Genomic DNA, 13,009 nt, shown 5'->3' with positions numbered 1-13,009 from the left:
AACTTTCCTGATATGATAAACAAACCACTTAATAGAGTGTGTTATGGACTTCCTCGAGGCACCGATGTGAGTGCACCAGTTACCCAGAAGGTAGCACGGTAGAAAATATTTATGTACAATAATATGTCCCGTCTATTGTTTAACAGGTGAAACCAACATACGACACGAGACAAAATGATATTTAATATAATTAATTTATTAATCCCGACTGTCTACATTTAAAATACTAATAGCATTTCCTTAATAGCGATTAAAAAAAAAAAACACTCAATGATTTTAAACCCCCAAATTATAAAATACACGTCACAGGTTTCAATGCAGCTTTGAATTAACTCACGACTTTGATTTGGTAACTCATCTCAGGTACCCAGTTCTTAAAATGGAACTCCAGCAGGATATGAATGGATGTAGAGGTCGGTTGTGGACACGTTTGAAGCAGCCTTGCCATGTTGAGTGCGCATAGGTTGAAGTCTGACCGGCCAGTCTTGGTGCAAGTCCCCAGCGGGTGAGCTTGGTATCACTGAAGCAAGCAGATGAATCCGAATCCACTTCTCACCATTGAAAACTGCCATTCATACCAGCAGTGCTGAAGTGACGAGGGGGAGGGGGGAGGGAAGGGGGGGAGATATCTATATATATATATATATATATATATATATATATATATATATATATATATATATATATTTATGTAGAGAGAGAGAGAGAGGTGAACAGGCACTTTCCTGTCTTGATGCAACTACAGAGGCGATGCCGGCTTTTGATGTCATCTTTGAGACACTAGCAAGGCAGTAGATTTGTCAAGTACCAGCCAGTAGGTAAGAATGGCCAGCTTATCGCAGGGTGAAGCTGGTTCTTCAATCAGGGCTTTGGAGTTGCAGAACCAGTCTCAGTTCCCATGCAGCACTCCTGATGCCCTCTTTCTGAACGCCGGCTTTAAAATGCAATGTGCCTCAAGCACTTAGCCGTCCTTCGTCCTGCTTCACATCATCTCTCCCTCCTGAAACATCAGCAAACTTTCGTGTCAATTTGTATGTCTCACAGAACATCACTCGGAGGCCTGCCGTTGAGACGTCTGCGTTCTCTTGTATCTGCTGATGAATTTGTCCTGGTCCGGTTCAGTGTGTCCCATAATAATTCTTTCCCCCAGTCCATTTCTCTTTCATGTGGGAGTACAGTTCACAAGCTATTCGGACACCTTCGCCAAAGCACATTCAAATTTCTTTTACATTAAACGATTATCCTTTATCCAGAGTAAAACCCTTTTCACCACAGTTAGTTATTGGGTTGAAGGCTGCCTGGACACACGATTATTATTTGATTTCAGTTACCTTTTACTAAAGCATTACAATTCAAGTATATATTATTGATCCGTAACATTGATATTGTTGCGGGTCGGGGGGGTCGGGTGAGAAGACCACTAGGTGGGGGAAGCTATCCGGTTCCCATCAGACTCCCCGGAATTGTAGGCTGTCGCACACGGATAATTCCGTGACGCGGCGGGTCGCTTAACCGACCGTGGACGCCAATAACTCAACCGCGTGACCTTGGGTCCTCCCGTCTATGGGTTAATCGGGTTACCAAATTAATCACGTAATTTAATGACCAGGGAACACGCCCTCGGTACGCCTTGTCCAAACCGAATCACTCTATCGGATCACTTTTCCGGATCGGATGCAGCCGAGCGACACTGCCAAGGACGTACCGGCTAAAAGGAACGGATCGTTGGGAATAAAGTCCCGGCTAAACTTGGATTCAGACCATGCTGGATCAATGGAAGAAAAGACAAAAACGAGCAGGGAACATTCCTAATAATAATAATTTATTTACAAGCAGGCGAGGAAAGATATATGGCACAGTGAAGATTTATTGTTGTGTGTAATGCAGGGATAGAAAGAAGCGTGTGGTGCGACAATAAACAGGCAACTTACAAAAGGGGACACAGAGCAGACTAAACGCGAAAATAATAACAATAATAATAAAGATAACAATCTTCTGCAGTCTTACTTAGGCAGACAGGCGCCAGGACACACACACACGCATACACAAAGACACAGAAAACCCGATGAAGAGTGAGTTTTGCAACCAGGGAGGAGGGGGAGTTGAGGCTATGAACTCGGTACCTGTGCGCCCGATAGCACGACGTGCCACCAATACGTTGGGGGGGGAGGGGGGGTTGCTCCGGGGTGCGGTACCCGACAGTGGGCACGTTGTCTCTGGCCCAAGCCGCACGTGTGGAGATGCCAATGATCCTAAAAGCCTTGCTTTCTATGGTGTGAAGTCGAGCTAGGAGTGAGGCACAAGCACCACCCCAGAGGGGAGATCAGTACTCTATCAGACTGCATATGGAAGCCTTGCAAGTGGTTAAAATATCAGGTGTACCAAGGAAGGACTTTGCACGATGAAGGTTCTCAGTCGGCGACTGGCTTTGGAGGCCAGGTTGGAAATGTGGCTTTCCGAGGAAAGATCATGGCAGATGATGAGACCCAAAAGCTTGAATGAAAGGAATTCTTCATGAGGAGTGTTGAGAAAGTTTATTGGGGGGGGGGGGGGTTCAGAGGGTCCTTTCGGAGAGACATCGTGAGAGTGTGAGATTTGTCAGAATTGAAAGACATGTTCCACGTGTTGGACTAGCTTGTGATTTTATCCAGGTCTGAGTGAGCGAAGAGACTGCTGCTTGCTGATCTGAGAGATAACAGATTTTACGGCAGGGGGTTGAGTCATCAGCAAAGAGTTAAAGAGGATTTTCCAGAGAGTCGGAGAGATCATTGATGAAAACCAGAAAAAGAACAGGGCCCAGAACGCTGCATTGAGGAACTCCAGCCTGCATAGGAAGAGGGGATGAGATAACTCCATTCAGAGCCGCACGTTGACTGTGACAGGAAAGGAAGTCCACAAGTGGAGATGGCCTGAGATACCATAGGAAGAGAGTTTGGTGAGCAGGACAGGGTGCCACACCATATCGAAAGCTCGTGATATGTCTCGGAAGATGGCTCTGATCTCTTGTTTGGCATTGAGGACCTCCATCCATTGTTGGGAAAGCAGAAGCAGCATATCCAGGGTTGAGTGACCTGGTCTGAAACCAAATTGATCGGAAATCAAGCCATTGGAGAAGAGGAAGGATTTGATGCCGGAAGCGATGATGGATTCTATAACCTTGCTGATGATTGGGAGAAGGCTGATTGGTCTGTAGTTGCAGGGATCAGTTTTTGCACCTTTTTTATGCAGGGTGATAATGTTTGCTGATTTTAAAGCAGATGGCTGATGTCCTTGAGCAAATGAAAGGGTGAACAGAACAGAGAGAAAGGTGAGCAAGAGCAGAGGAGCAGGCTTTTAGGACACGAGGGCTGATGTCATATCTGGACCGGTTCCAGGATCTTAGTCGAGGCTTGAGAGGAATCTCTCCACCTTGTCAGGAGAAAAGGACACAGAGTCTAGGGACAGCCAGGTACGACTGGGTAAGGTGGATACAGAAAGCGATGGGTTTGGGACACAAGATTTTGAAGCAAACACGGAGTTTAGGCATTCAGCCTTTTCACGTACAGTGTCAGCAGTGCGGCCATTTGAGGTAAGGGAGGGGATGGAGGGGGAACTTACACCAGAAACAGATTTGATTAGACGCCACCAGGATTTGGAGGAGGGAGACAGGTTTGAGAGTTCAGACTTGAGATTAGAGAGATGTTGTTTCCTCGATCTCCTGAGGGTGGACACACACTTGTTCTGAGATTGCCTTCAGTTGGATTAGCCTTCCATGAGGCGAAGGCAACTTGTTTCAGGACAACTGCCTCACTACAAGCTTCAGTGTACCATGGGTGGGAGGAGGGTAGGACAACTGAAGAATAAATGGGATAAATCTGTGCGAGAGAGAGAGAGAGAGAGAGAGAGAGAGAGAGAGAGAGAGAGACAGAGAGAGAGAGAGAGAGAGAGAGAGAGAGAGAGAGAGAGAGAGAGAGAGAGAGAGAGAGAGAGAGAGAGAGAGAGAGAGAGAGAGACAGACAGACAGACAGACAGACAGACAGAGAGAGAGAGAGAGAGACAGACAGAGAGTTTCTTTGAAAAAAAAAAAATAATAATAAAAATCCCAGGACGAGTTGATGTCATTGAAAGTAGAAATGGAAGACCAGTCTAGATATTAAAAAATGTTTTAATGAAAATGGCGGGATTAAGTCAATCGGGCAAATGCAAATTTTGTGGGGTGGAAACAGAAAGTACCAGCCACCACCTTTCGGGATGTAAAAAAACTCATGCCAGAACAGCTGCACACAGAAACACACGACAGTGTATGTGGATCCACTAGCACATCTGTAACCATTTCAACATCCCGGCCACAGAACAATCATGGAAACATAAACCCAGATCCAATCCTTAAAAAATGAGCATATCATGCTCACGTGTCACAAGACGATCCCGTCAAGTGTGAACCTTGCAAACAAAGCATTGTGACCAGACATGGTGCTCAAACACAAAAAGGAGAAGTCAGCATTGTTGATCGAGGTCTCTGTTCCCAATGCCTTCGGACTAAATGCTCCAGAAATCAGGAAAATGGCCAAATACCAGGATCTGAAAATTGAGGTGAAGAGGAAGTGGAAATTTAAGAAAGCTGAAATTGTATCAGTGATAGCAGAGCTACAGGAAGGATGAAGAAAACCCATACTGAGTATTTAAAAATCATTCCTGGGAATATCACTACAAGTGGAGGTTCAGTGAAGATTCTGAAAAGAGCTTTTGGAACGAGGACATGAGAACGAAGTTTCTCAGTTTGGTTCATGAATCACGATCCTTTACTAAATAGGAGGTGGAGATTTAACTTCCTTCCACCTCCTGAAACCCGCAAATGGAGATAACAACCAACTGAGAAAACCACCTCTTCTTCCTCTTCGCTCACGTATCCCCTTGGATCTTTTTTTTTATCTTACAAGTTCTAACTTGTAAATTATAATGTTATCACTTATAAGCTTAATTTTGTGCACTTAAATTTTGAAATCACAGTGCAGCAGATCAATTTATCAGAATTATCACGGAAGAATCTTACCTACACGAGCTGAGAAAATCTTCCCTCAAAAGCCTCCATTGCGCACGTATGCTTTTGAGGTGTTGGAGCATCTTTGAAGTATGCATTTAGTAAGGTGTTATTTTTTTTTAGCACGCATGAGTACCTGAGTACCAGTTATGTGCACCCCTGTTTTTAAGAGCAATTCCGAAGTCACTCGTAACGTGCAGTCCCAGCTGATATCTGATGACCGTGACGAAGTTGTCTGATTACCTGATTACCTTAAACCATTTTTCATCAGCCATTTGCTACTGATTGCTATTTTGTGGTAATATTTGTCATCTGCACTGTGGCAATATCAAACTCCATCCACAGCTTTCCAAATTTTCAGTTATTGTGTTTTTTCTGTTCGTGACGAGGACTGCAGTTGATTTTCATGACTCGTCATATTCATGTTAATAAATGTTGTTTTAGAAAGTGTAGTTTGTGCAGAATTTAAGCAAAAAACAGATTTTATATATGTATATATTACAGGTGTATTAAGGTACTTACATGGGTCAAATTGGTGTATTAAGGTGCTTTTTCTGCAGCCCAATGAAGACCCAATGAAGATAGCACCAAGGAAGAGGACGATTCGAAAATCAAAACGTTCAAAAAACATCTCCAACTGGACAGTGCATGACGTGTGTATTTGGCTGAAGAAGACATTTCCTGTCGATTTCCTCGCTTACATCAACTTTTTCAGATCTCATGAAATCAATGGTACGTTAACTATTGGTACATTGCCTTACCCATGATGCATCTTCACATTGTTCATGTGCAATGCTTGAACACATGCCATGTACCATACACTGTCAGACACATGAATGGGACTTTCATACACCGTCCATTCTAACCATGTTTGCTAGTCATGGAAAATGAACCTTTGCCACAGCGTGGAAACCCACTTTACACTAACGGGCAGTGCCGAGACAAAGCAGCACACACACGCTCTCCCTTTCTCCACCAAAGAGTATATCAAAGGGATCATCTGTATACCAGTGCCGTGCAGGAAATGATCTGCAGGTGGACTTTGTCCATAGTCAATGCTGCAGCAGAGTGAAAAGATCAGGTTTGCAGTTCCCACATGAAGTGTCTCAGGGGTTTGATTTTGAGATTTCTTAAGAGCCAAGGAATGGTTATCATCCAAACAGAGGTTATAATGGGAGCTAAATTGGCAGAAATTCCTGTACAATGTATTTGTCCATGGCCTCATTTGGGTGTGTGTGTGTGTGTGTGTGTGTGTGTGTGTGTGTGTGTGTGTGTGTGTGTGTGTGTGTGTGTGTGTGTGTGTGTGTGTGTGTGTGTGTGTATAAATTCTCAATGTAAATGTGTACAATATAGTGCCACCTTGTGGTGATGGCAGAGGGTATTACAATTTCCTTTTTTTAACCTCGACAACACTGAGATTAAAGCGCTCTCCGCACAGGTAAATTTGTCCTCCTTCGCTTCTCCTCCCCCCCCCCTTAAAAAAAACGGAGGAGCCTGTCAAAGCCTATCATCATGTGTGAGTCATTTATTGTGGGAAGGGACATGAGGACGAACTGGGAAGGGGTGGGGGGGTGTTAAAGCACTCTATGCACGAGTAAATTTGTCTTCCTTTCCTTTTCCTTCTTGCCTAAAATTTTTGCAAGCACGTTGACTAATTGGTCCATCAGTGAAGTGACGGGTGGAATCTGCTTGTGTATATACATACATATATTCAGAATTATATAATTACATATGTGTGATTATTTTGGGGGTTTTTTTGTTGTTCAGTGTCGGATTTGATTTTAACCGTATCTCATAGAACACTTAGGCCCACAAAGGCTTTCGTCCCCTAATGTGTTACCGTTTCTCTCGTAATATTACCACTTACCCAAGGGCGAGTTCTGTTGCGGTTGACAGAGCGGAAACTCGAACGAATGGGACTGCAGCAGGTGGAAAAGCAGCAGGAGATTCTCCTGGGAACTTTGCAATTGCAGCTTCAGGAAGAGGTTCGATTGCTTTGCCAAAGTGAACTACCATTCATCAGCAGTTTCTCTTTGACACGATGATTGTAAGCAATCCATTGGTCAAACTCGTCTTCTGCCTGCTGTGCTCTTTCATCACTTCTTTGTTTATCAAGATTTTAAATTTCAACTTCAACCAAAAATTAGCAAAGGGAAGGTAATCGTGGACCAAACTTGTTTTTTTGGTTTTACACAAATATAATCATGGACCATGCTTGTTTTTTGGGACTATACGAAGGTAATTGTGGACCATGATTGTTTTTTGATACGAAACAAATGTAATTGTGGACCACGATTGTTTTTTTTGGGACTATACAAATATAATCATGGACCATGATTGGTTTTTTTGGTACTATGCAAATGTAATTGTGCACCATGATTGTTTTTTTTTGGTACTATACAAATGTAATTGTGGACCATGATTGTTTTTTTGTTCTCTATGAAGGGGGGATGGGCAGGGAGGTGGAGTAGTATAGGTGGTACTACACATTAACACTGATATGTTCCCTTTGTTAAGTTAAAGTAATTTTATGGTTATACCTTCAATGATAATTACTTGAGGAACAAAGGTGAACAATGCCACTGAGTGAGTATGCAATTATTTCTTTGCAAAGGACACGTATAAGATAAATTAACTGGAATAGTGTTTGTTTGTGACTGCCAATATATCACTCACCTTAATGTTTGCTTGGGCCGACAGAATCGCTCAGTGGTTGCACACAGGGTGGTTCACCTTTGAGCTCAGCCTGTATTTGATTCCGGACCCAACTATAAATTGTTAGTTTCGTGCCATGCAGACATCAGTGAGTGTGCCGTCCAATGAGGGAAAGTAAACCTGGCTTTCCCATCTATTGCTGGGATTTGCTTATGAATGTTACACATCCCACAATACATTTCAAAATAGTAGTACCCTGGCCAAGTTCGATATTACTGCCCTGATCCATACAGGCACTCTGTCGGCAATAGAGCCATGCTTGAATAACGATGCAACCAGTAGACCAAACATGTGATTTAATCCCATGAAATATGTCTTTGATAGATCGATATCATATTTGCTTTATAGCTCACAAGCACCAAGAAAAAGAGGATCCCATAATAATGTTATAAATGGTGACTCACGTAGATAACACTCTTGGTAAAACCACAACCCTCTTCCTGATTTGTGTACAATGCGATAACAAAAGTGAACAGGGGAAACGGTGACAGGTAGAATAACTAGGAAGACTTCAGGATGTCGGTCCTTTTTCTCAAAATAATACTGTATATAGTGAAAGAGAATGTGGACAAATACAAAATGCTTTAAATATGATAATTAATTAAATAATATCATCTACCTATATAAAGGATCCAGGTTTGTCCATCCTTAACGCTTTATTCTAGACTTTCTGCTGTCGTCTAATAATAATTAATACAAATGGTGCTGTTGGAGAAGTAATAATCTCTTTACGTAGTCGGAAATCTAATACTGTAATCGAGTTACTTGGAAGAAAAATTTGTTCCTTTAATCACAAACTTGCCTGTTTTTAAAAGTCTGTATTTCCAGGATTGAGGAAGAAAAAGCAGGACCTTGAGCTTCAATGTAGCAGTTCCACCAGTAACATTTATTCTGCAACAGCAGGAACCCTTTAGAAGGACACAAGGGGAGAAGACAAAATGAAACGTAGCAATACTTCTCAAAGTAATAGAAAAAAATATAAAAGTACACAGGAGCACACGAACAACAACAACCACAGCCATGGCAACAACAACTAGAACGGCACTTGGTAGAGAACATACCTCTACCAGGGTGAACAGTTTACGTTTTGTGTCTCACTGATGGGTTGGATCTGAATCCGGAGGTGAACCGAAACCGAATCGGCTTGTTCTTGTCACCTAACCAACTCGTCCACCAAGTTTTGTCACAACTCGTCCACAACTTTTTGAGATATTGTGATGTATATAGCTTTAGCCCCATCTCTCAATGGTGAAGAATGGGTTAAAAAATTGAAATAAGTCCTCATATCCGGATTCCGATCTTCACCAAAATAGAATCGACACGTCTTTGTCACACAGCCAGTCTGTCCACCCAGTTTCGAGCGAATCGGTCCTTAATTTTTTAAGATATCCTGCTCACGGACAGACAAGGGTGAGAACATAACCGCCGTCCACCTCCGGTGGCGGAGGTAATCAGGTGACAAAATCTACTTTTAATGTGTTTTACTTCATTTTACATCCTCGTTAACAATCACACATAGATATGCAACACGTTTGTGAAGCACAAGATGCTGTCTTTTGATTAAACCCGTCAGCGAAGTGACAGGAGGCATACCTAGTTGGAACAAAAATGAGCTTTTCGTACGTTTAACCAAAATACTTGAGCCCTATTAAACGGTCTGGTGTATTATGGCGACGCTTTGCCACGGATAAACGTGGCGGGCCGAACGCATCGACAGAATACTCTGTCTCAGTGAAGACGTTTGTATTTTGCTCTGAGGAAGGGAGAACGCTCAAAATGTCGGCCGCACCTCGTTTCCCCATACTCTTATCAACTTTGAGTGAATATCCATCATGGCATGTGAAACCTGGCCCTGGTTCTCTTTGTTTATCACATTTTTCTCTTCATCCTCATTTTGTGGTTCTGAAGGCTTGCCATTCTTCGTTACACCTTGTGTCTACACTGCAGAACACAGAATTTATAACAATGACTTATGCAAGTCCTCTTGCTATGCAAGTCCCTTAAGACTGCACTTTGCATGATATTGTGTTCATCAATGTTAGACTGTCATTCATCATCTTACAGAGAATGTTACGAAAGATCCCATTTCATTCAAACAAATCGAATAAAGTGTTTCACCTTTCCTCAATATTTGCAACTTGCTTGATTTTGTCCATCTGACACGCACGCACGCACACACACACACACACACACAAACACACGCACACACGCACACACGCACACACGCACACACGCACACACGCACACACGCACACACGCACACACACGTCCTATCTGGTTTTCAAAGGTGGAGTGGTGTCTTATCATGCAGACGCCCAAAAAGGTCTGACGACATCGCTGTACTGTAGAGCGTAAGAGGTTTCTAAAACACATCGTATCCTTTGACTGCCGATCATTTTGGCCTCGCAAATCTTGAGGTCATTTGTCGTCTACAGGTCACAATTTTAAACCGATCTTCACGGAACTTCACCAAATGCTGGAGTTGGTGGTCTGACAGAATCCTATTTAATTTTGAAGTCAAAAGGTCATCATTGGCCAAAGGTAAGCAACTTTTTCAAAATTTCTAAGATCCTCAATTTGAAATTTGAAGAGGATTTATATTCCCAGTCACTGAATTCAACTCGCCAATTATTTTTGAGGTCAACATGGACCAACATGATACCCCTTCCCTTCGTGTGCAGCCTTTTTTTTTTGCCTGCTACACTGGTACTCATTTAGCCAACCTCGGAGGGATGACAGGTTGAGTCAATCCCCTGGTGTTAATTCAGCAGCCAACAGGGTTTGAACTCGGGGCCCTCGGATCCCAAGCCACCACTCTAACCGCGAAGCCAACACCAGGCTATGAGGAACCAATTAAATAAATACAAACTAATTAAAGGTAGTCAGCATGGGTTTACCAAAGGTAGTTTCTGTTTAACAAATCTTTTAGAGTTCTATTAAGCAGTGTTTGATTGGGTGGACGAGGGAAAGGCAGTGGAGGACATAGTATATCTCGACTAGAAGAAGGCATTTGATAAGGTTCCACATCGAAGGTTGTTACCAAAGTGAGGGTTTGTGGAGTGGCTGGTCAGGTAGCTACCTAATTGGATTGCAAACTGGATTAGTGATAGGAAGCCAAGAGTGGCTGTGAGTGGGAGGATGTAAGGAGCGGGGTACCTCAGGGATCAGTACTCGGACCATTCCTATTCATTATTTACATCAATGATTTGGATAATGGGGTGAAGAGTCGGTTTTCCAAATTTGCAGATGACACAAAGCTTGGAGGTGAGGTGGATATCAGAGTAGGTGGTGAACAGATACAAGAAAGTATTGATACTTGTATAGATTGGGGAAAAGATTGGCAGATGTAATTTAACCTGAGCAAGTGTGAGGTGTTGGGGATGGGAAAGAACAATGAAAATAGAGATTACATGATGTAATGGGTAATGTTGGAGCGTGTCACACAGGAGAAGGATCTGGGGGTGGTGATAGATATGGGAGGTAAGCAGGCAGCACAGTGCCAGGTAGCTATACGTGAAGCAAATAGGGTTTTAGGTTGTTTTCGGAGGGGGGTCAATTATAAATCAAAAGAGGTGGTGTTAACATTGTGCAGGAATTTAGTGAGGGCCACATCTAGAATATTGTGTGCAGTTTTGGTCACCACAACTCAGGAAGGACATAGATACCATAGAGAGGGTTCAGCGCAGGGCTACAAGATCGATTCCGGGCCAAGCTAGACTCAGATATAAAGAGCGGCTGAAGGAGACAGGGCTTTATACACCAGAAAGAAGGCGGTTACGAGGAGATATGATGGAGATGTTTAAGATAATGAAAGGTATAGATAAAATAAGTGAAGATGAATTATTCAACAGAGTAGACAGTGATCGGACAAGGGACAAGGGGCCATAGCTTGAGAGTAAAGAAGAGGAGAGTTAAGACGGTAGTAAGGTCGGGGACTTCCACTCAGAGAGGAGTTAATGCATGGAATGGTCTCCCTGGAATGGTAGTGGCAGCAGAAACAGTCGATAAGTTTAAATTAGAATTAGATAGGTACCTGGACGTTATGGAGATAGAGGGGTATAGGGATGTTGACAGGACTTTTACGTAGATTGAGTATTGATGGGTGATTGTGTGCGGAGTGCTGTTGGTGGTGGATCTCGTCGAGGGGTTGTGTGGTTGATGTTGTGTTTTTTTTTTTTTTTACCCAAAACAGTGTATGCCCATATAATACCCCCTCCCCAAGAAAGAAAAAAATTAATACAAAAAAACCCACAACAACTCCAAAACATACTCAATAATAATTTTAAAAACCTTTCTCCTCACAGGATCTCAACTTTTTAATCTCGTCTCTTACATTCCGGTCTTCTTCCTCATGTGGTTTTCTCGGGGTTAGCTCGTGCACGCGTCTTTCTCATTGGTCCACATCCGATGTGGGCGTGTCCACAGCACAGCTTGTGGGAAATTCCACCCTTTCTGAGGGAATTTGAGATGTCGCCCCGCCGCGCCCTTGGGGCACGAAAGACAGGTGTGCGGGTGCCCCGTAGCCCCCACCCCCCTCCTTCAAACGCAAAACTCTCCTGCACAGACATAGTGCTACACAGTATCCTGCCTCTGAGATGGGCCGCACGTCGTGCCACGACCATGCAGGTGAGAATGGACACAGTCCCACCTGGTGAAGGTAATCCGATCGGCCCGAGGGATTAATGACCACGGAGGACCGAACGTGCCCAATTAAACAAAGCGTGAATGGAGTGAAAACGGAGAGGGATGTAACTGGACCGAGAGACGACCGAACGGCTGCTGTGTGTAAAGGCCCGGTCACACCTTGACGTTTTAGCCAACGTATGCCGATTTTTGAATTTTTTTTCTAAAACGCTGGCACACGTTGAATACGTTATGGGTAAGTTTTGATAACATTGAGAGTACGCTGAAAAACACTGCCATACGTCGTTGTACGCTGGCTTTAAACGTTGTACTTTTTGGTTGTCCTCAAATTTTTTCATGCTTGAAATTTCACGCCGTATGCCGGCGTATGACTCACACGTTCCTCTACACTGGCCACAAGTTGTATGCACGGTCTGCGATCGTTGACAGACGTCAACACATGCTACTTGTAAGTTAATCATAAGTTGAGACACGCCGAGGTAATGTTTAGCGTACCCAAAACTTATTTCTAACCTATGATTAACGTGTTGTTGGCACGTTACATGATCGTTGCCACACGTCGACAGACGTTACTTTTAAGTTACTCATAGGCTGAAAGACGTCAGTATAATGGATCGTCCTTGCGTCAGC

General features: G+C 43.3%; 1 protein-coding gene across 2 annotated transcripts in view; it reads right to left on the bottom strand.

The window, feature by feature from the left end:
• Nucleotides 1-13,009, bottom strand: part of LOC147019407 (uncharacterized) — a 520,827-nt gene that overhangs the window by 256,210 nt on the left and 251,608 nt on the right. The gene's annotated exons all lie outside the window — the stretch shown is intronic.

Source organism: Eptatretus burgeri, chromosome 9 (assembly GCF_056783735.1).
Source record: "Eptatretus burgeri isolate ZD-2024b chromosome 9, Ebu_testis_v1, whole genome shotgun sequence".
Taxonomy (NCBI): domain Eukaryota; kingdom Metazoa; phylum Chordata; class Myxini; order Myxiniformes; family Myxinidae; genus Eptatretus; species Eptatretus burgeri.
This window is presented reverse-complemented; position numbering and strand designations above follow the sequence as displayed.